The sequence below is a fragment of the Diceros bicornis genome, chromosome 1, assembly GCF_020826845.1.
Source record: "Diceros bicornis minor isolate mBicDic1 chromosome 1, mDicBic1.mat.cur, whole genome shotgun sequence".
NCBI classification, from domain to species: Eukaryota; Metazoa; Chordata; class Mammalia; order Perissodactyla; family Rhinocerotidae; genus Diceros; species Diceros bicornis.
Window position 1 is genome coordinate 62,189,407 of NC_080740.1, and position 25,292 is coordinate 62,214,698.

The following is a 25,292-nucleotide window of genomic DNA, read 5'->3' on the forward strand; positions in this document are numbered from 1 at the left end:
TGAGAAAGACTTCAAGCAATCAGACAGTTAACATGTTAAGCCATCATCAGTCGTTAGTGCTTTAGTGGGAATTGGTTTACTAGCATTTTTCCACGTGACAGATGAGGCATTTTTTTCCCCTCTGGGGAAAAGTATGAGGCAACTGGTCCAGACTCCCATCCCTCAAACCAGACAGAGGGTCTCTCAGTCTTACTGGCAACATCTCTGGAATGAGTTTTCTGCGTATTGCTTTTCCAGTTTTCATTTTATAGCCGTGTGCAGCTGCTTTTTAATGCATAGACTTCCTTGAGAATCTAATAATAGCCATGACCCCCCCAAAACATAAATATCCCATATTTTGCATACAATTTCAGGGGTTTCATAGTCCCACTGAAGACCAAACATGTAGGCCCAAGGAAGCTCTCCAGATCATGGATCCCAAATTAAGAACCCTTGATATTAAATGCAGTGCTACTTTATCATCATGTCAAAACATTTCTAATTATAAATTATGAAATTAGAAAAAAAATCTCATTATGTATTTAAATGAATGCCTCTGTCAAAACGAAGTAGCAGCCCACCTGCATATACATGTAACATGTTTAGTCCATTCAGTAGAAAGAAAGTCGGGGAATTTTTTTTTTTTTTAATAACTGGTTGTTTCACTTAAGTATGATGGTAATTGAGTTAAGTAGTCAGCCACTTTAGAGAGGTGAATAGAGTTGTTTAGTTTCTCAGAAGTACAACGAGGTGGTTGGATGTATGACTTCTTAATGTTGGTGTCAGTTCTAATGCTTTTCATGTTCTAGTGTATAGTTAAATAATTCACCAGCACACCATTTACTAATGGAATTGAGTTTAGCTCTTTAACTCGGTGTTAGTAGATGAGTGGCTCTTCAGCCTTTGGGTGCATACAAATCAGCTGGCATGTTAAAATGCAGATTACCAGATCCAGATCAAAAATTTTTGAATCTCTGAGTCTGTGAGAGGAGCCAAGAAATATGCATTTGTAAAACATTCTCCTAAGTGATTGTGATGTAGATGGTCCCAGGATCACACTTTGAAAAACATTGCATTAGGTTTGGTAGTGTGAGTCAAAGATCATATCTTGTTTTTATTCTGACATAATACCTAGTACAAAATAGATATTTAATATGTGCTCATAACTTGAATTATTCCTGCTTTAGTGAATCATGAAAATTGCCTGGGCTTGGAAACGTTGTGCGGAGCATTGCACACCATAATATGTGAAGTAATGGAAAATGTTAACACCAAACCATATGTCTTAGGAATCACAACTGAATTTCCTATACGATGTTTTTTCAATATGTTGATCATTTTAAGCTGCTCATTTTCTAATCCTGCAAAAGGAGCCACATAAGTTCTATAATTCAATAAAAATGAAATAGATGATGTGGTAACTTCCTTCTTTTTCTATTATTCTAATGCACCTTGCAAATAGATGCTTTTCACATTTAGGTCATCTAAGGTCTGGCAAATTTGAAATTGGTCTGGTTTTCATTTAAAAATAAAACCAATATTGTCTTTCTTTTTCTTTTTTAATCTGAGTAGGATGCTTTTCAAAATGAATCACTAGAATAAAGGTAAATGGACTTATTGAAATGATTCCTTTGAAAAAAACTTTGTCTCATCACTATAATTTGTCAGTGGTCCACCTGGGCCAGAATACTTTATATTGGATCAGATTCATATCCCAGTGGCAAAGACTAAAACGAAGGCTGATTTTGTTAATATATATAAAGATCCTGGATATTTGGGGAAAAAAATAGATTACTGATAAGACTTCAGTTTATCCAAACAAATTACTCTCCTCTGCTAATCTAATTTTCTTATGCCTTCTAAGTCAAGCCCAATTTTTCTCTAATTACCTCAGTTTTCTGTTCCTATCACTTTTTTATGTTCTCTTTATATGGCAGCTACCAATACATCTGTCTATATACACACACATACATACATGTAGTTAATCATTATTGTTGACACAGGAGATAGATATTATTGCCAATTATTCCCATTTTACTCATGGAAAAACAGATTTGTAGAGAGATCAAATGATTTATTCAAGGCCAAACAATATTAAATGGCAGAACTAGGGTTTGTACCCAAGTCTATCTGACGTTGAAAGACTGTTCTCCTAGCTTCTTACTAGCTACCGCAGGTGTCACAAATTCAAATGCCCAGAGGCCAGACTAGTCACAAAAATGAGTGTAGCAGGTCCTGAGTAAAAAAAAAAAAAAATTACTCGGCTCTCTTGGCCACTCTTCTGTTTTCCCACTTTGTATAGGGACTTGGGTAAGAGAAGTATTTCTCTGCTATTAGAAAATAATAGGTCAAGTGCAGTGATAAAGCAGAACTCATGTTCACCCCTGGTGTTGAAAAGCAATACGGAGGAGTGCAGACTGCAGTGAACTGGGCCTTTTAGAGGAATAGCCACTATGCCTCTTAAGCCAACTGCTGCATGAGAACAGAATGATACAGAGGGGCCAGATTTTCTCAGTTTTCAAGAAAAGTTGGCACTCTAGATTTTTACATAACATCTCCTAATTTTTAAAAATTGACTTACAGCTTTTTAAAATTTTATTTTAAAATGTCAGCAAAGTAAAACATGCATGCAGGCCAAATGAAGTTTCTAGACCACTTGTTTTCTACTTCTGTCATTATTACTTTTTTGACCTTTACAAATAAATAGAAAACCTGCATATGAAGTCTCATTCAGCTTTTCTGACTTCCCAAGTAGATTGTGCTAAGCCCCTCCTACTCGTGCTCTTACGCTCCCCCGTTCTTTCATACGTGTCTGGTAGAATTAACATGTCTACAATAATGATGATGTTTGAAGTGCTTAAAACTTTGGCTTTCCTGCTCTAAATATTGCATGACATGCTTTTGCTTATGAAAAACAATGTGGTGGCATATATTATTTTGTTGTCATTGCAGTTGCTGTCGTCAGGTTTTTCAGATAAGGCATTCTGTGGGATAAGAGCCTGGCAGTGGGAGCAGCTGCCCCTGTGTGTCGTGTTATCATCTGCTGATTATGCTGGCCCAGAAAGAATGTGGAAAGTGGTTCTTGCCACACACCGACATCACCAGCAAACAGAGCCCTCAGCTCTACTAATCTGTGAAATTGTTTCCCACTTTACGGCGCACTAAAAGCTAATTGCTTTCTTCAGTGAAACACAACTATCTGCTGAGCCAGTTTGTTGAGCCGGGAGATTACTCACCTGCGATAGTTTGTTTCTCTCTGGGGTTGTTAAAGAAATGCTTACTGTTTGGACATAATTAACCTTAAAGAGTGAGCTGACCATGTGGGCATCTTTATGTTTCTGGGTGATCTTTGTCTCTTATTTTAAAACCTGAAATCCACTCCCTCGCTAAGAAGTGATTTTCCTTTACTAGGTATTAGAAGTAGTCATGTATTTATGGTTGATGCAAGAATTAATAGCTAAATTAATTGTATTTCACAAAGGACCTAATATTCATAAACATAATGTTCAGTATGTGGATGTTAAATGAGGGAGGGATGTGGAGCTCGTGGAGTAGTATTGCTGATGTGAATTATGGTAATCCTCTTAAAAGGCCAGAGGGAGGGAAGATTAAGCTCCAGTGGCCCCATGCTTCCTCTCATTTACTTACATTCCTGTTTTTCAATCAGTTTTGATGTAATGCTATATATTACATCCTTTTGGATATGGTACAAGGAATTAATTGCAACTGGACAAACCTGATAATGTTTTGAAAGAATCACCCAAAGCCGACTCCTTCATTCTAGTTGAAGTGATTAAAATATTGGCCTAATCAGTACCTAAAATACATGTCATTACACAGTTGGATCATAGTCGTAGTTACTATTCAATAGGTCACACAAAGCTCTTTGTTCTGCATTTTTAGTGTAGCGCACATGGTGGGATGCAGCTGAGGAAAGGAGCCTGTAGGCTCAATATCAATACATATTTCCTGATGATGAAGGCTGTTAGCTGGTGGGATCGTCTCTGGGGAAATAAGAGGAGCAGAGCTCTTTCCGTCATTTCAAAGTGGAACGGGGAAGCACGTGAGGTAGAAAGCTGAGAAATGTGCGGTGGGGATTAGGTGGAGAGGTGGCCAGAGGTTAAGTGTAAGAGAATCTGTGGGTCCGTAGTTTTTTGAGTTTCTTTAAAAGGTTTTCAAGGTTTTTTTTTTTTTTTTTTTCTTACTTACCATTGGTAGTTCATTGAAGAAAAAGAAAAACATATGGAATTGTGCAAAGGAAAAACTGATAGTTGGCCCCTTAGGCTCTCCATTCAATTGAACAGATATGACATTGGTTAATGTATTTTACTTTTTTTGTAACTTGCTTCATTTCCTTATCTGTAATTCAAAGATAACAATAGTATCACCCTCATAGGTTTGTTGTGAGGTTTAAATAAATTAATGTATGGAAAGAGCTTATAGCAATGTCATTTCAGATCAATGTATCTGTCTATTGATCTAATCTATCTACTACGATATTATTCCTTTACTTGCTTTTCCTCACACTAATTTGTCAGGAATATCATTTCATGTCCTTGCGTATAGAACTGTATCATTCTTTTAAAGTCTGCTTTATATTCCAAAATGTGAATATACTATAATTATCAATCCCCTTTTGAGGGACATTTCCATTATTACCATTATTAGGCTATTACAAACAAAATTCTGCAATAAATATCCTTGTACATATACCCTTCCATATTATCAGAAATAGGATTGCTAGGACAAAGGATCTATGTATTTAAGTGTGATAAATATTGCTTATTGTCTTTCAAAACAATTGAATTGATTTACACTTCTGTTAATGGTATCTGAGAGTTCTCTTCTCCTCACACTTTTGCCAGCATCAATGGAAGTGATTTTGTTGTGTGTGGCTGTTGTTTTTGAAAAATTGTGTGCTCATGAGTACTCTGTCGTGTGTGTGTGTATAGTTTTATTTTGACTCCACTCTGTGGCGTATTGCTTTCAGTCGTTCACACGCCCAAAGGGCAAAGAGCAGCTGTGTTTGTAGGAGCATATTTATAGAGCTGCCCTGTCTAGCTCCCCATGGAAACCACTTTGGTTTTGCAAGTGACCTGTTGTGCAGATGTGACTCCAAAGTGGAAGCTGTCCAAGCCTTGACTCTTTTCTTCCTCTCTGTTGGGCTAAAGCTAAAGTCCTGTGAGACTTTAATGAATGTTTACACTTTGGAACAGGCAGACCTGGTGTGGTGGTGAGTGGAGTTGACTGCCAACTACCTATCATGATTATCCGGTTCCCTAAATATCTCTTGCACTGCTCTGCCATAGTGGTGAACATTCTCCCCTTAGGATTTAATTTTCAGGGACTATAGGAAAACCCATGTACTTTATTTTATGCTTTTGTCCTCTTTTAAAAAGGCTTTGTGGCTTAGGGAATTGCCGTCATGGAAGGAAAACTAATCTTAGGGTCAGGAGACCTAGCTTCTAGTCCTAGGATAGCAGGTAGTTAAGAGACTAGAGCTCTGGGTCCAAATTCCATTCTGCCAACTACTTCCTAGGCAATAGTGGGAAGAATATTTAACTTTTTAAAGATTTAGTTTCTTCCTGCATAAAATGGCTATTATAATACTTCCTACTGGTATTGATCAACGTTCTTCATTATAGATAATAAAAATTGACTCTCAATGTTTTAAGCAAAAGGGCATTTATTGTAAGGATATCAGAACTTCTCAGATAAACAGGAGGCTGTAGACTCAGTTCCAGAAAACAAGCAGGACTTCAGGTCTTCGGGAGGCAAGGCTACAGGCACAATCTGGCTAGGATGCCCTAGCTGCTGCCCTTGGCCTCCACTGTGAATAAATTCTCACATATCTTTTGTAGTTGCACCGTTTTTCCAAGGTTTTGAATCTGAGTGGGGGTAATCAGTCAGCCAAGCTTGAGTTAAGTACCTATACCCAGGCTACCAGGGCTAAAGAGAAGGAGTAACTGTCTCATTTGGCATCTACAATGGGAGACATGATGCTTCTTCCAACAAGACCATGAAGGAAGAATAGTGGAGTGATTAATAGTGTGGATTAATAGTGAGATTTGGCCCCACTACTTAATCTATTTGTGCTTTGTGGGTAAAATGGGGTTGGTTAAGATACTTACCTCAATAGGGTTATTTTGAGGATTGAATACATTGATAGGTGTAAAGTTCTTAGAATGGTATCTGACACATAATCTCACTAGACGTTATCTTTTAATATTGTTAATTTTCCCAGATAGGAAGGGTTAATACTGGGTAGCCAAACACAAACACAAAAACTAACAAACAAGCCTATGCCACCAATATCAACACTCACACATAGTTAACATTCAATAATGATAGTTGTTTTTCTTATTGCTATTTATGAATTCCAGCTCCTAGAGTAACTTCCTTTCATCAGCCTGGGCTATTATTAGTTTCTTCCTCTGCAAAATCAGAGTGTGGACCACATGACTCTTCAGGTATCTGACAATTCTGAAATATTATGAATGGGTTTCAGGAAAAGGCAGAGAGACTCTGTTGGGAAAAGGTAGGGAATGGCCTAGAGCTTTGTTGCTCAGTAAGATAGGTACCAGCCGCGTGTGGCTACTGAGCACTCGAAAGGAGGCTAGTCTGAACTGAGATGTGCTTTAAGAGTAACATACACAGTAGATTTCAAAGACTGCATACAAAAAGAAAAAATGTAAAGTATTCTAATAATTTTTAAAAGATTAATTATATGCTAAAATGATATTTTATATATATATGTATATATATTCGGTTAAGTAAAATGTATTATTAAAAATAATTCTGCCCATTTATTTTTACTCGTTTTTAATGTGGCTACTAGAAAATTTAAGATTACGTACGTGACTTACATCGTATTTCTATTGGCCAGTGCTGGGCTAGAGCAGCTACATAGTTGAGTAATTAGTCTGTGTTACTGTATTAGTCAAGATATTTTCATTTTCAATTGACAGAAATACAACTTAACCTGCTCTAAGGAAAAAAAAAGGAGGAATTGGAATATAATGGCTCACACGTAACTAAGAGTACTGGGATAGCCTACCTTCAGACTTGACTAGATCTAAGAACTAAATCGATGTCATTAACACTCTGTGTGAGCATGTATGTAGACTGTGTGTGTCCATCACTTTGCTCTGTTTTCTCCTGTGTTGGCCTCACTCCTAGGCAAGTTCTCACTTCATGGCAGCCACAGTAGTAAGAAGTCTATAGCTTTGTACTTCCTAGTCTAGGAGAACAAAAGAGGGTCTCATCCCCTCAGTTCTAGCAAATCTAGCTTGAGTCATGTGCCCATGCCTGTACCAATCACTGTGGCCTGGCATAATATGCTTTGATTAGTCAGGTCTGGGTCACTAGGCGCTCCCTGGAGCATGGGTGGAGACAGCCTATGGACTGAGAAGGAAGGGCACCAAAAAAATATTGTTTCTGTTACCAGACCAAGTTAGAATGGCTGCTGGGCAAGGAAAATCAATACTCAAAGGCTGTCAGGGGTAGGAGAAAGAATACCCCTTTTCCTCGGTTCTTTATCTCAGGTTCACCTCAGCCATAAACCTATAAGTCGTCGTCTTCTACCTCTCCTTCACGCACTCCATCCAGCTGGTCCCCGGATCCTATTAATTTGCCTTTTAGACAGCTTCGTAAGTATCCCCAACGTCCCCTGCCTCTTGCACCAGTTTCCTCTCTGTTCTCTCTGGTTCTAATCTTATTTTGCTGAAATCCAAAATCTATTCTCCACACTTCCAGAGTAATTATTTATTTATTCAATAAAAAAAATTATTTAAAAAAACCCCACAGATGTAGAAAACTGTACAAAACAAAATGCATGACTTAAGGAATTATTTTAAAACAAACATTTTTGTAACCACAGCTCAGGTCAAGAAATAGAACACTGCCAGACACTCTAGAAGCCCCTTCCATGTGCCCAATTCAAACACAACCTCTTTGTGCCCCCTGTAAGTAACCACTACCCTAACTTTTATATCAAACATTTCCTTGGCATTTTTAGTTATCCCTCCATAACTTTCTTTGCCTAACAATTAATCTGTTGAAAACTGAGACTGTTTGAACCGTGGAGTTTCTCAGAGTTTGGATGTGGCTGAATGCAAACACATTGTATAATTCAATGTGCTCCTCTGTCCTGTGTATTTTCTACAAAATAGCTGCTGAGTCTGGAGACTGGATCCAACTCAGAGTAGATTCCTTGGCTAGGTTTTGGAGGCACATCTGGTTGTCTCTCATGTTGTGATTAGTGGCCTTTGATATTTAATGCCTATATCTATTAATTCATTGTGATTTATAAAATGGTGACATGCTAATTCTATTGTTTCATTTTTAGTTACTATATTATTTATTTTAACCCTTTATTGAGATAAAACTCAATATCATGCAAGGCACTCCTTTAACATGTACAATACAAAGTTTAAAAATAGATTCACACGGTTGTGGAACCATCACCACAATCTAATTTTAGATCTTTCTTTCTCCCCCACAAGAAACCCTGTACCTATTAAGAGTTACTTCAAATCCCACCTCAGCTCACCTCCAAGGCTTAGGCAACAACTAGTCTACTCCCAGTCTGTATGGATTTGCCTATTCTGAACATTTCATATAAATGGAATCATACACTATGTGTTCTCTTGTACTTGGTTTCTTTCACTTAGCATAATGTTGTTAAGGTTCATTCATGTTGGAGCATGTATTAGTACTTCATTCTTTTTTAATAATGGATAACATTCTATTGCATGGATATACTATACTTGGTTTAGTCACTCGTCAGTTAATGGATATTTGAGTTGTTTTTACTTTTTGGTTATAATAAACATTCTTGTACACATTTTTCTGTGGACATATGTTTTAATTTCTTAAGTATATACCCAGGAGTGGAATTACTGTGTCATATAGTGACTCTATGTTTAACTTTTTGAGGAAATGCCCATTTTCCAAACCGTTTTACATTTCCATCTCTAATGTATGAGGGCTCTAATGTCTCTGCATCCGCGCCAACATTTATTATCTGAATTTTTGATTACAGCCATCCTACTGGGTGTGAAGTAATATCTCATTGTAGTTTTGATTTGTATTTGTCTAGTGACTAGTAATACTGAGCACGCTTTTTTTTGATGTGTTTATTGACTATGTGTAGATCTTTGGAGAATGTCTATTTAGATCCTTTGTCCATTTTTAATTGGGTTCTATGTCTTCTTATTACTGAGTTGTGAGAGTATCCATATATTTTAAATACAAGAACATTATCAGATGTATGATTTGCAAATATTTTATCCAATTCTGTAGATTGTCCTTTTCATTTTCTCAGTGGTATCCTATGTAGCACAAAGTTGATAATTTTGATGTAGCCCACTTTATTTTTCCTTTTGCTGATTGTGCTTTTAGTGTCATATCTAAGAAACCATTGCCTAACCCAAGGATAAAAAGATTTACTGCTATTTTTAGTTCTAAGAGTTTTATATTTTTAGCTCTTACATTTAGGTCTGTGATTCCTTTTGAGTTACTCTTTGTATATGGTGTGAGATAGGAGTCCAACTTTATATTTTTGCATGTGGATATCCAGTTGTCCCAACGCTATTTGTCGAAAAGACTATTCCTTTCACATTGTCTTGGTACTCCTATTGAAAGCCAATAAATATAAATGTAAGGTTTTATTTATGAACTCTTAATTTTATTCCATTAATTTATATGTCTATCCTTACATAGTACCACATTGTCTTGACTATACTAGCTTTGTAATAAGTTTTGAAATCAAGATATATGAGTCCCCTAACTTTGTTCTTCTTTTTTTAAGATTATTTTGGTTATTCTGATTCCTGCCCATTTCTATGTGAATTTTAAGATCATCTTGCCAATTGCTGAAAAAAAAAAAACACTCATCTGGGATTTTGATAGGGATTGCATTGAATTTGTGAATTCATTTGTGGAGTATTGCCATCTTAGTATTGTCTTCCATCCATCAACATTTCATTAAAGAAAAATTTTTAGATATACTTTAATTTCTTTCAACAAATTTTTGTAGTTTTTAGTAAGCAAGCCTTGTACTTTTTTTGTTAAATTTATACATAAGTGTTTTATTTTTATTGATGCTGTTGCAAATGAAGTTGTTTTCTTACCTTCATTTTTGGATTATTCATTGCTACTGTATGAGAATACAACAGATTTTTATTTATTGATCTTATATTCTGACACATTGCTGAACTTGTTTATTACATCTAATAGTTTGGGTTTTTTTTCTGGATACCTTAGAATTTTTTATATATAAGATCATGTCATCTTCAAATAGAGATATTTGTGCTTTTTCCTCTCCAATATTGATGCCTTTTTATTTCTTTTTCTTGCCTGAGTGTCCTGGCTAGAACCTTCAGTACATGTTAAATAAAGTGGAGAGAGTTGATATCCTTGTCTTTTTTCCTGATCTTAGGGAGAAAGCATTCACACTTATACCATTAAGTATGATGCCAGCTATGGGTTTTCTGTAGATGGCCTTTATCAGGTTGAGGAAGCTCCCTTCTTTTCTAACTTGTTGGACATTTCTATCACCAAAGGGTATTGGAGTTTGTCAAATACTTTTTCTGCATTTATTAAGATGATCATATGGTTTTTATCCTTTATTCTATTAATGATTTATTACATTAGTTGATATTTGGATGTTAAATCAATCTTGCATTCCTGGGATAAATCTGAATTGTTTGTGGTATATAATTCTTCTTTATATGTTGCTGGTTTCAGTTGCTGGTAGTTTGTTGAGGCTTTTTGTGTCTATATTTATGAGGTATTTTCTGTAATTTCCTTTTTTGTGATCTTTGTCTGATATCAGGATAATATTGGCCTTATAGGTTGTGTTAGGAAGTGTCCTCTGTTCTATTTTTTGGAAGAGTTTTTGAAGGATTAGTATTAATTCTTTTTTGAATGTTTGGTAGAATTTATCAGTAAAGCCATCTTAACCCGAGCTGTTCTTTGTGGGAAAATTTTAAACTAGTAATTCCGTCTCTTTACTTGATGTGAATCTGTTCAGATTTTCTATTGCTTCTTGAGTCAGTTTCAGTAATTAGGGTCTTTCTAGGAATTTTTCCATTTCATCTAAGTTATCTAATTTGTTGGCATACAATTGTTCATGTTAATTCGTTATAATCCTTTTTGAATTCTGTAATGTTAGTAATGACATTTCTTCTTTCCTTCCTGATTTTAATAATTTGAAACTTCTCTACTATTTAGTAGAGCTAAATGTTTGTCAATTTTGTTGATCTTTTCAAAGAACCAACTGTTGGTTTTGTTGATTTTTCTCTATTGTTTTTCTAGTCTGTATCTTATTTATTTCTGCTCTAGTCTTTATTGTTTCCTTTTTTAGCTCTCTTGGGTTTTGTTTGCTCTTCTTTTTCTAGTTTCTTAAGGTAGAAGCTTAGGTTATTGATTCATGATCTTTTTTCTTTTTTAATATAGGAATTTACAGATATGAATTTCTCTCTGAGCACTGCTTTAGCTAAATCCTATAAGCTTTGTTATGCTGTATTTTCATTTTCACTCATCTAAAAGTACTTTTTAATCTTCCTTGTGATTTTTTCTTTGGCCAATTGGTTAATTAAGAATGTTTTGTTTAATTTTCACATATTAATTTCGAATTAAATTCCATCATGGGTGAAAACATGCTTTGTATGTGTTCAGTCCTTTTACATTTTTCAAGATTTGTTTTATGGCCTAGCGTATGTTCATCCTGGATATTGTTCCATGTGCCATTGAGAAGAATATATATTCTGCTGTTGTTGGGTGAAGTGTTCTGTAAATTTTAAAATATTTAATCTGTTTATACTGTATTCAAGTCTTCTATTTACTAGTTGATCTTCCTCCTAGTTGTTTTAACCATTACTGAAAGTGGGTATTGAAGTTTCCAACTGTTATTGTTGAATTTTCTATTTTCCCTTCAATTCTGTCAGGTTTTGTTTCATGTATTTTACGGCTGTGCTGTTCATTGCATATGTGCTTTTAATTGTTATATTTTCCTGATGGACTGATCTTTGAACATAACGAAATGTTCTTCTTCATCTCTAGTATGTTTGTTTGTTTGTTTTAAAGTCTATTCTCATATTATTATTTCAGAAAAATATTTTTTGAGAATTCTCATATTATGTATGAGAATAATATTATTCTCATATTATTATAGTTATTATTTTATTTATTGTTCATTTATTTATTATTATACAGCTATTTTTATTAAAGTTGGCTCTCCATATCTGCAGGTTCTGCATCCACGGATTCAACCAACTTTTAATGATTTGCGGTTGTTTGAATCTGTGGATACAGAATCCTTGGATATGGAGGGATGACTAAGGGACTTGAGTATTCATGGATTTTGGTATCCACAGGGGATCCTGGAACCAATCCCCTGAAGATACCGAGGGATGACTGTATTGTAAAATTTATTTTCTCATATTAGCGTAGGCACCTCAGCTTTTTTATGGTTGTTGTTTACTTGGTATATTTTTTTCTTTACTTTTAGTATTTGTATCTTTCCATCTAAAGTATGTCTCCTGTACAAAGAAAATGGTTGGTTCTTGTTTTATATCCAAATCACAATCCTTGCCTTTTGTTAGATTATTTAAACCATTCACATTTAGTGTTATTGATGTGGTTGGATTTACATCTGCCATTTTACTTTTTGTTTTCTATATGTCTCATGTATGTTTTAAAAATATTTTCTCCTTGGGGTCAGCCCAGTGATGCAGCCATTAGGTGCATGCGCTCTGCTTCGGCGGCCTGGGGTTCACAGGTTTCAATCCAGGGCGCACACCGACACACCGCTTGTCAAGCCATGCTGTGGCGGTGTCCCATATAAAGTAGAGGAAGATAGGCATGGATGTTAGCCTGGGGCCAATCTTGCTCAGCAAAAAAGAGAAGGATTGGCATCAGATGTTATCTCAAGGCTGATCTTCCTCACACGAAAAAAAAGAAAAAAATATTTTCTCCTTTATTGCTTTCTTTTGTATTAAGTGTAATTTCTGGTGTACCATTTTGATTCCTTTTTAATTTTTTATGTGTTTCTACAGTGGTTGCTCTAGGCCCTATATTATACATTTTAACTTATCAGAGTTGATGTCAGATTTATTGTTAGATCTAGGGAAATATAGGAACTTTACTTTTATATGGCTCCCTTCCCTCCCACCATTTTTTGCAATTACTGTTAAATATATTATGTCTATATATGTTAAAAATCTAACAATAGATTGTTATTTTCACTTTGCATAATCTTATATCTTTGAAAGAAGCTAATAGAAGAAAAGGAAGCAAATATATATTTACAGAGTTTGTTATATTAACTTTCTTATTTATGCTTTCTGGTTCTCCTCATTACTTTCTTTGGATTTGAGTTACCATCTGGCTTAGTTTTCTTACTCCAATACAGCTTCATTCCAACCAGTCTTCTTTGTGCTGTTATTGTCAAATATATTACATTTTTGTATGTTATAGGCCCCACATTACAGTTATATTCATACTGTTTTATGTAATTGCTTTTTAAATCAGTCAAGAGAACAAAGGAAATGAAATATGTAATTATAAGATTTTTTGTAATTACCTATATAATTACATTTAACAGCACTCTTTATTTTATCATGTAGATTCCAATTACCATCTGGTATCACTTGCATGAAAAACTTTCTTTAGTTTTTCTGGTAAGGAAGATCTGTTAGTAACAAATTCTCTCAGGTTTTGTTTGTCTGTGAATGTCTTTATTTTGCCTTCATTTAAAAAAATAGGTTTGCTGGATACAGGATTCTTGGTTGACAGTTTTTACTTTCAGCACTTTGACTTTGTCATCCCACTGTATTATGGCCTCCATTGTTTCTGATGAGAAGTCAGCTGTTAACCTTATTGGGTTCATTGTACATGATGAGTCATTTTTCTCATGCTGCTTTCAACATTTTGTCTTTGTCTTTCAACACTTTTATTATAATGTATCTTGATGCAAATCTCTGTATTTGTCCTACCTGTAGTTTATTGAAGTTCTTGGATGTGTATATTAATGTTATCAATCAAATTTCGAAAGTTTTCAACCATTATTTCTTCAAGTATTTTTTCTTTCTCTTTCTTTCTTCTTTACTTGTGGTACTCTCATTACACATATTTTGGTGTCAAGATAATGCATGGGTGTCATCATCCTCCATATGTGATGATTTACTATTTTTTTAAATCATCATTAACTTATGAATTTAAATTATGATGGGTTTAAATCTATTGCAATTATTATCATTATGAAGCTCAAATTGTTCTATCTTTGGCCAGTGGGAGCCCCTTCAATTTGGCTTCTGAGTCTTTTTGACGTGATTTTAGTAGTCATTGATGACTTCCTTGCTAATAGGTATGATGAGATACTCCAGGCTTATCTCGTATATTTCCTACCCCAGACCTGGAATCAATCTTCTCCAAGAAGGTTTGGTTTATTGTAGTAGTTTATTTTAGCGAGCCATTGTTTCTGTCTTTTCAGTGGACAGAGCTAAAATACACATACACATATCAAGATAAAACACCTCACAAATTCATATTGATACTTCCAATTTAGATTTAAACTACAAGGTTTTTACTTAAACTCTTCTCTAGAATATCTGATCTCCATTTTTCTGCATCAAAAATCATGGTGTATAACCAATGCATACTATACTTTCTTCTTCCTAGACCTCATTTAATCTTGGTTCCACAAGAGGATGAGTTTGATCAGGGAAGCAGAGCATTGTAAATGATATAGAGTAAAGGGTGGGTCTTAGGGATTAGATTTTACATAATTGTGAAAGCTGGTGAAGAAGTCTGTTGAAGGCTATTTCTTCTGAGACTGGTGTTGGGTCTGAAGATGCTGTAGGGCAGCAGGGAAGAAACATTGCACATGAAGCAGGGGAAAGCAAGGAAAAAGTGGATTCCACAAAGAGAACTTGGGTCTCATGTCTATTTCTCACCTCCTACCACCCTGACAATGTAGGTGAACTGCAGATGAAACTGGTTCTCTTTGCCATAGAGTTGCACACATGCTTGGCTCAGGACTGGGCCAGCAGATAGCAACTACGTGGGCAATCTGTAGTAGTACATGGAATCCTATACTGACATTCACAGAATAATTTCTTCTGTTTTACTTATGCTTTCCAAATATTATGCAAATTTTTTATAGACAACTCTAGGAATATACAAGGAAAGGAATTCTGGGAAATACAATTCTAGCTTAGCTAAATTGCTACAATAATAAACTACCACTTCAAATAAATATGTATTTAATGTTAGCCACAAGTTCTTATCTTGGTACCTCTCTAGTCATTTTGGTTAGCTAAATCTTGTTTTATTATAGATTTACCAGAAAGCTCCCAAGAGAAGAATATTCCCTTAGTTCTTACAGTTGACAGCAGTTTGTGCCATTTATACCTGCAAGTTAGTTTTACTAGATATAAAATTCTTGGTTTATACTTTCTTTCCTTGATTATCTTAAATATGATACTCCATTTTCTTCTGGCATAAAGTATTGCTGTCAAAAAGTCTGATGATAATTTAATATTCTTTCCTTAATAAGCCACATGCTTTTTATTTACCTTAAAGTCATATATACATATATGAAATAAAAATTTCTTGATTTATAGTTTTTAGCATTTGCTCTGTTCCCTTGCTTCAGTTTTCTTCTTTGGGGATGCCTATTATCTCTTTGTTAAATTCTTTTTCTTATGCATATCTTCAATATTTCTCTAGAACTCTTTTGATCTCTTATTTTTTAAATTTTTATAGGTATAATTTTTTCACCTTTTATTTCTAAGACATTATCTATTGTGTTTTTTCTATTGTGTTCATTATCAATTGTGTTTTATATTCCTTCTAGTTTAGTCTTCATTTTTAAAATTATTTATTCTTTCATTTATAATTCTTTTACAAATACTATCATCTAAATTCTGAGTCTTTTCTAATTCCAATTAGTGTTATTCTTCAATGTTTTGTATCAATTTTTTAATATATTTGAACTCACTTTGAGGCAGTGGATTATAGTTTCAATCTCCTTTATGTACATGTCCTTCTGGCATGTATTCATTGTCTGTAGGGATGTTATTCTGCTCTTTTTTTCTCTATTCCTTTTTTGTATGAAAATTGTTATTATATCACTTAGTCTCACTTTTCTTATAATATCTTTGTATAGAATTTGAGCTCAATGGTTTTATGTGGCTTCTTTTTATGGGAAATTATCTTTCCTGACCTTTTAGAATGTGGTGAGGTTCAGGGATGTTCTAATTTCCCAGAACCTCTTCTGTTTCCCTCTTCTGTTGTTTTCATATAATGTCAAAAAACATGGTTGCTGCTTTTTCAGATTTCCTGGCTATGTTCTCCTTCTCATTTTGGCCTACACTTTCTTTTTCCTTCACTTTTGTTCTATCTTGTTCAATATTTATTCTACTCCCAGCAGTTTCTTCTCAGTATGGGGCTGTCTTAGAAAGGAGTCCCAGTAGGTCAGAAATTAGGGTCACAGGGACTAGACTGCTCCAGTCTGTTCAGTCCATGCTGTGGGCCCTCCCTCAGCATCAAAGGGGGAAAACTATCCCAGTTACTGCTGCTGGTCTCAAATTGGCTCACTGTGCTTTCCAGTGCATGTCCATTGGCTATTTTGGGGTTCTCCTGTTCTCAGGTCCTTTAGGTCCCACCTTGTTACTTCACTCAACACAGATGCCATTATCATAGAGGCCTTGTGGCTATACGTCTTTTGTCCCCTCCAACTTGTATTTTGGTATTTGCGAGGATATTTTGTCAGCTAATTTTATCATAAATGTTGTCCAGGGGTTTTGCTCTTGTTACTTTCCTTTTTTTTCTCTTGGATTTTTTTTTTTTTTTTTAGTTTTCTTCAGGTATAATTGACTAGCAAAATTTTAAGATGTTTAAAGTGTACATTGTGATGATTTGATATAGGTATATATTGTGAAAGGATTCCTTTCGTCTAGTCAACTAACACATCTATCACCTCGTATTTATCTTTTTATTTTTATTTTTGGTGAGAACATTTAAGTTCTACTCTCTTAGCAAATGTCAATTATACAATAGAGTGTTATCAACTCTAATCACCATGTATACATTAGATACTCAGACCATACTCATCTTATAGCTGAAAGTTTGTACCCTTTTACCAACTCTCCCTATTTCCCCCACCATCCAGCTCCTGGCAATCTCTTTTCTGTTCTCTAAGTCCAACTTCATTTTAGATTCCACATAAAAGTGATACTATGCACTATTTGTCTTTCTCTGTCTGGCTTATTTCACTGAGCATGATGACCTTAAGGTCCACCCATATTGTTGCAAGTGGCAGGATTTCCTTCCTTCTCAGGGCTGAATAATATTCACATATATATATATATATATCACAATATAGAATATATATATCATATTTTCTTTATCCATTCATCTGTTGATGGACACTTATGTTGTTTCTATATCTTCGCTATTGTGAATAACGCTGCAATGAACATGGGAGTGCAGATATCTCTTCCAGATCTTGTTTTCATTTCCTTTGGATATATACCCAGAAGTGGAGATGCTGGATCATATGGTAGTTCTATTTTTAATTTTTTGAGAAACCTCCATACTGTTTTCCGTAGCGGCTGTACCAATTTACATTCCCACCAACAGCGCACAAGCGTTCTCTTTTCTTTACATCCTTGTCAACTCTTGTTATCTCTTGTCTTTTTGTTGACAGTCATTCTGTGAGGTGTGAGGTGATGTCTCATTGTCGTTTTGATTTGCATTTCCCTGATATTATGTTGATCACCTTTTCATGTACCTGTTGGCCATTTGTATGTCTTCTTTGGAAAAATGTCCATTCAGTTCCTCTGCCCATTTTTTAATTGGATTGCTTATTTTTTTGCTATTGAGTTGTGTGAGTTCTATATATATTTTTGATATTAACCACTTATCGGATATAAGATTTGCAAATACTTTTTCCCATTCCGTATGTTGTCTTTTCATTTTGTTCATGATTTCCTTTGCTATGCAGGAGCTTTTTAGTTTGACGTAGTTCCATTTGTTTATTTTTGCTTTTGTTGCCTTTGCTTTTGGTGTCAAATGCAAAAACTCATTGCCAAGACCGATGTGAAGAAGCTTACCCCCTATGTTTTCTTCTAGGAGCTTTATGGTTGTAGGTCTTAAATTTAAGTCTTTAATCCATTTTGAGTTAATTTTTGTGTATGGTGTAATAGAGGGGTCCAATTTCATCCTTTTGCATGTGGCTGTCCATTTTTCCCAATATTACTTATTGAAGAGACTATCCTTTTCCCATTGTATATCTTCGCTCCTTTGTCATAAATTAATTGACTATATATGTTGCTTTTGCTGCTTTCTTTGTTTCTTTTTACGTGAGAATTCAAAGTGATTAAAAACAATGCTGCTACCTCTGCCATTTCCCCCAAATCCTGCAGATAGATCTTTTGAAAACACAAGTCTAAACATGACACTTCCATGCTTTAAAAATAATGATTTTATATATTTTTGTTATCCTTAGATAAATTCTGTGCTTCTTTTAATGGCCTAGAAGAGTGGTTATGAAACTTTGTTCTGTATTGTAATTACCTAGGGTGCTTTTCACAGTCCTGATGCCCAGACTGTGTCCTAGACCAGTTAAATTAGAAGCTCTGAGGGTGGAGCTAGGCACCCATATTTTTTAAAGCTCTCCAGGTGATTCCAGTGTTTGAGAACCATTGACTAGAAGGCCCTTTATAATGTGATCTTGCTCTTGTCTATTTCTCCATCTTTCCATGTTGATGTCCCCTGACAAGCCCACAAATAATCCATGCTTCAGTCGTATCAAACTACTTGTAGTACTAAAATTCATTACCTGTTGCTTCTCTGATCTCTTTGCATATACTATTCCCTCTGCCTAGAATTACCCCTTCCCCATAAAAGACTATTCACCTGTTAATCCCCATATAACCTGTAGGTAGCAGATCTAAAGGTTATTACAAGTATCTTGTTTTCACATAAGACAAGGGAAATGGCTGACTCATTGTAAATTTAAGTTTTCTATCTCCATACTGTGCCCAGTTGAGCCCTAACTGCCTGAGAATATGACCCAGTTCTTGCTTGGAGGTGAGCATTCAGCCCTCCCTGGTTAACTCTATGAATTCCTGGAGACTGAATTTTGGTCTTTGGAAAGTTTATTGAGAAAGATGAGTTGCTGACCAGGACTTCCATAGGGTATTTGCTTCCCTGCTGATGATTTATGTTCATAACACTGAGGCTGAAGTTGGAAATTAGACCTGCCACTTTAAAATATGCTTGGTCTGGCTCTGGCGTTGTGAAGAGTGGATTCTTATCAGTGGTTGCATTAAAACAGCATCAGAGACAAGAGCAAGTATATTTTTAAACTGACAGCTCTAAGGAGGCTTCCTATTTTAGATTAAATCATGATTCCAAAAGGCTAAGCCCTGGATTAAAGATTTTGATTTGTCTCCATATTCTCTTAATCAAATCTCCTTTTCTTACTGCTTCCACCCTTAGGAAAAATGAGAAACCACTTCTTCTAATGGCTTTTATTGTATCACATTAGATCCCAATAGACACCAAACAACTCATCTTGGTTTGAAATAAGATGAACTTTCAGTTCAACCAGTGAACTACCATGAAGCTGTTAAAAATAATGTCACAGATTCATCTTTACAGTTGTGGAAAGATGATGGTATAAAGTTTGAAAGGATTCACACAAAAATAGTTACCTCTTTGTGATGGAATTACAGGTAGTTTTAGGTTTTTTCAGTGTTCTTATCTGGTTTTTCTGATTTTCTTACAATGAATATCTATATGTACAAGTGCAGTTAAAGAAGTTAAGTATAGTTACAAAGTTTTCCTCTAAAATAGTAAAGATTGCCTTATTCAAGACTCCATTGAAGGGTTTGTGGAATCCATTATTCTTCATACATTTTTCATCTGAATAGCAAACCTAAAGAATCTCTTAGAGCGGCTTGACTTGCTTCATTTCACTCCTCAATTCTGTAGAGGTCTCAAGACATGATTCCCAATTAACGGAGAGAGAGGATTCTTTTTTTGAACAGAACAATCAGTTTGTTGAAATCCTTGTTACCCTCCAATCTATGCCTGAGATAGATGGCACAGGAAGACACGGGAAAGGCCAACCTGTGATTCTGTGTCTGGTTTTCTGTGTTGTAGATCAGGTCACCCCATAGGGCTCAGCTGTGACTGTGCTGGTCCTGCCCCACCAAGAGATAATGACTAAGATGGAGACATTAATTATATGTTAGAAAGACAAACCAGTGCAATACTAAGAGACTGAAACACAAATCTCATTTTTGGGGAAAGCTCTATTGAAATCAAACTTTAATCATGAATTGTGAAATAGAATACAGGCAGTTAGGAACTGCTAAAATATTAACACATCTATTGAAACAGAAACCCAGGCATTTTATTATCCTCATGACCAGCTCTGGGATTTCATAATTAAGTCTTTCAGTTTGATTTATTTAGACTCTAAGCAAACTTTCAAACTGAGTTTGAGGGACTTTGTACTTGGAACATGAATGCATTGCATTTCCCAAGGCAGTTTGAAACTGGGGTTTCATCCCTTCAACGCCCTGGCTCAGAAGCAGGTATTCTGAGAAACTTCTCTTGAGCATCCTCACTCATTAACTGTGAGAAGGACCTCAGACATCTCCCTTAGCAGTGTGAATCTTCAGGAGGGAGGGAGACAGGGAAAGATGTTATACTTAGGAGTGAAACTGTATTAGTTGCAGCATATTAATTTCTCTTGGTCTGTTCTCTTCAGTGCTACAAATGGACACTTCTCTCTTATCTCCCATCTAAGCCTTTAGCTGGTTCTAAATATTTACCCATTGGCCAGAATGAGTGGAAAGATGGACACCTTTCACATTTAGAAACATTATTCTCTTCGCCCTCCAAGAGGTATTTTGGTATTGAGGAGCCCTGGATCTAGCATAATCCTGAGATTGAACGTGTGGCATGTTCTCAGATAATCTGAGCTTGAACATACTATGTAAAATTTAACCCATCTCAAGAAACAGGGTTGGTGAATTAAGGAAGAGAATGAAACCTAAATACGGTACCGATTTAAGGGTGGCAATTTATCCACTGACGTGTAATAATCTCTGTTCCAGGCAGAGGAAGGGAAGAAGGGAATGAATCACACAGAAGATGTGCCTAATTGTTGTTAATGCAATGAGAAAGAGAGAGAGAGTGAGAGAGAGAGGAGAAAGAGCATTGCTTCAGGAAATTAGAGTATCCAGGTTTTAAAATATGGGGTTTGCTCTGGGATATCTACTTGAAACACTTGAAGATGACCGGTTGACCTTGGTCATTTGTCAAATCAGCTGCCAAAACTGGACCAAAGTGAAATAGAGTCTTTCACTTTCATATCATCACAGTTGTGATAGAGTCCGCGCAAAGGCTGAGTTGGGGTGGAGTGGGGAGAAAGCAAGAAGAACAAGCAGTACCTCAAGAGAATAGGAGGGAACCGCCTGGACTTTCCCTAGTGCTCACATCAGTGGAGAATCTGGCTGCTTTTCTCTGAAGTTCCAGGCGCTTCGCAGCCTATTCTTAGAGAAATGATACAGGCCGCCCTCAGCATATCTCACTAATCATACCTGAGATGGAGTTGTTGTCTGGTGAAAATCATTCAGTTTGGTGCTGCCACAGATATACAACAGTGGAGGGGTGCCTGGGAGGAAATGGAGAAGGTATCTCAAATGCACACAGCATGAATTTGGTCCCGATAGGCCCTTTCTTCCCTGAAGACAGAGCTATCTGCATTTTTTTGCATTGTTGGGAAGATAATCTATGATTAGAGCTCATCCTAGACAGATTGTGAAGGGACAACTATTTGTCTCTGCATCCTTTCATCCCCCCTTGGTGCTCAGATCCCTCCTCCTCTGAGGTGATGCCCAGGCTCCCAGTGCCCATGGCATCCTCTGATGCTTCAGAATCCCTTGATGATGTCCCCCAAGCAGCATGCTTTGACTTCCTAGTCTTATCACCTTTCCCCCTTCATCAGAAGAGATCTGAAATATATATAATTCCTCTAGTCTTTCTCTCACCTTGATGTTGTTCACCCTAAGTTGTCACTCTCTCCTTACCACTTCACAATGTCATTATGGTCTGTATGGATTTTCATAGGAGACACTTTTATTTTTTTCCCTCAAAGCCCCAGTAGATAGTTGTATGTCATAGCTGCACATCCTTCTAGTTGCTGTACGTGGGACGCGGCCTCAGCCTGGCCAGAGAAGCGGTGCGTCGGTGTGTGCCCGGGATCTGAACCTGGGCCGCCAGCAGCGGGGCACACTCGCTTAACCACTAAGCCATGGGGACAGCCCTTGTAGGAGACTCTTGAAGACAAAATGCCTTAGGAGAAATGGTGATGGGATTTAGTGTCAGAAGCCCCCAGTGTGAGTCCACACTGACTGTGGAGCCTTGGGAAAAGTCATTTATTGGTATGAATCACAATTTATTAATTTGGCAAATGGAAGAAAACAATTTATTTCACAGGATAAAGAGTAAAATGTGATTATAGCTATATAAAATCCACTAATAAACTATTAAGCATTGAGTAATTGTTGTAGTGTTATTATCTTCATCATGGTAGAATTCTTGCTGGCAAGTGAAAGAAGCATTTTTGGCAGAAGAGGAGGGACATTTCCATCAAAATTCTATTATCGTATCCTATAGTATCTACCTACTCTACCGGTCTTAGGCTGGCCTTAATCTGCGACTGAGATTTAAAAATGCATCAACCTTTTGTAAGGGTTAATTTCTCTAAGGTCTCAGAGGTGACCCCCTTCAACTTCAGTGTGACCTCATGGAAAGGCTATTGGTGTAATATCGAGCCTAGTCAACCTCAGTAAATTTAGCTCATGGGGATGAGACATGGATTGGGATCAAGGAGGATTGAACTCTCAGGTCTCTTTTGATGAGAAAATTGACATACCATTGTTCTAACTAGTCTTCTAGCCATGGTAGAGAAGTCAACAGTGAATCAATAGAACCCAAGCACGTACATGTGTGTATCAGCTCTGCTCTTACCTTAAATCCTTATGCTATGCATTATTTTGCTGCATAATTTAGAATTTAGGAAGTTACCTGTCCAACCAAACTTGAGCTCTTTTATTTTAGTCAAAATTATCTTTTCTTCTTTTTTACTGAAGTAAAAAATTCACCTGGGGGCCGGCCCGGTGGCGCAAGCGGTTAAGTGCGCGCGCTCCGCTGCGGCGGCCCGGGGTTCGCTGGTTCGGATCCCGGGCGCGCACCGACGCACTGCTTGGTAAGCCATGCTGTGGCGGCGTCCCATATGGAGTGGAGGAGGATGGGCACCGATGTTAGCCCAGGGCCGTCTTCCTCAGCAAAAAAAAAAAAAAGAGGAGGATTGGCGGATGTTAGCTCAGGGCTGATCTCCTCACAAAAAAAAAAAAAAAAAAAAAAAAAAAAAAAAAAAAAATTCACCTGTATCTTCCACAAAATCAAAGCATTCAGAGAACCAGAGGTACTCATATCAATTTTATATTTTTTGTTTTTGTCACATGGACATGGTGCAAATCAACTTTGTGTTTTCTAGGAGAGTCTCTGCTTGTTATTATTAATACTGTTCTATCTTCTGCCCTAATAACATCCAGGGAACGTTGACTGTTCTTACAGTCAAATTTTTAAGGAGCTACCCAAATTATGAATGGGCCACATTTCTGCAATTTTATAGACATCAGATATGGAAGATATTTTCTCATAGAAACAGTGCTAAAGTTTGTGGTTAGGTTCCTAATTGGATATCAGAAGCTTTTTAAAGTCATTACAGTTTCTGTGGGGAGTCTTGGGGTTTCATATATGAAGATCCCTCATTGATAATTCATCTTTGAGAAGGAAGCTCTTTCTCCTATCATCCTCTCTTCACTACCAGAGGAGTGTGGGGTGCTTTCTTCCCCTTACCAGGGTTTTATTTGCCTAAATCAGGGATATGTCTTTTCTCTGTGTTAGGCCACAATTTAATTCCTTTTAAGAAAGTATTAGGTCTGCGCTTCATAATATTGGTGGAGAGATGCTCATAGTGACAAGTAAATGAACAAACAAACAAAAGACAATAGACTTGAAGTTTCAAGTCACCAAAAATGTGGAGACCAGCCAAGGGGTGACTGTGCTGCCCTTTATTATGGGTCCCAACACTGTAATGCCACATTTTTAGGTTACCACATTCTGAACTCACCACAGCAGTTCAACCCTCTGCTTGAGATTTCCTCCTTTTTCTTTTCCAATACCTGGGATGACGTGGACTCTGCACCACAACCGCTCAGGGATTTTGTTCACAAACAGGCATCTGCATCTAAACTGGGGGTGAAGTAGTCTCATCCTCTTTCATAGTCACTCCTGGGCAGATGTGAGCAGTAAAAATAGCATCCACCGGGAACTCCAATGCCTCGTTGGAGGCACGTCTGGTGCTCAGGACCACTCTCTGTGTTCCTCAGGAGCACCGTTACATGGCAGGCAGGCAAAACTTTTGAACATATTTCTCATGCAAACTTTTAAAGTGTTGGATATTTCTTTGGTTGTAATAATGTGGGATTCATCATTCTAAGAAAGGTGCACACATATCTTTCTTTATCCTAAGGATACTGGATAAAATTTCCTATTTTTATTGCCATTTTTTCCCCAAGAAAGAGGAAAGTTAGCATTAAATATCTGATGACTTCTTTGGGGAAATTTAGATCTGTAAAAGGCTACTCCACCTAAGCTTTCCTAGAATGGATATTGGTGATAGAGGACAGGTGGACAAAGCCAGTGCAATACAGTGATTCACTCAATAGATATTTTTGGGTTGGTGTCTACCATGTGCAGATATTTTTCTAGGTGCTGAGAATATAGCAGTAGATAAAAGAGACAAAAATCCCTTAGTCTCATGGAGCTTACATTCTAGAGCATATCGGAGGCCTTAAGCTTTGAGTCAATTGGTACAAATCTTGGTGTTTTGGAAGGCCAGAAGAGGTCACAGGCTCCCTACTCTCTGGGGTGGGCCCACCTCCAGCTTTTCCCAAGGAGTCATAGCAGGCCCTTCCTCCTTTCCTTCAATATGGCAGCATGGAGAAGTGTGCACACCCCTGAGTCTGGAGCAGATGGGAGACAGGCAAGTGGGAGAGTCTTACTCAACTTTCTTTTGCTTCTATATGACCCCCTCCCTTCTGAAGTGTGAGATTCCTCCTTGTTTAGCCAGAATCCATTTCTTTACTTGATAGGTTACTCAGTGTAATACGCCAGCACCACAAGATAAGAGGGAGGCACATTCAATTTCTGTAACA

The 25,292-nt window shown here is 36.6% G+C and overlaps 1 protein-coding gene across 2 annotated transcripts in view; it reads left to right on the top strand.

The window, feature by feature from the left end:
- The window catches only part of KCTD16 (potassium channel tetramerization domain containing 16), a 232,175-nt gene that overhangs the window by 190,977 nt on the left and 15,906 nt on the right, over positions 1 to 25,292 (top strand). The window lies entirely within an intron of this gene.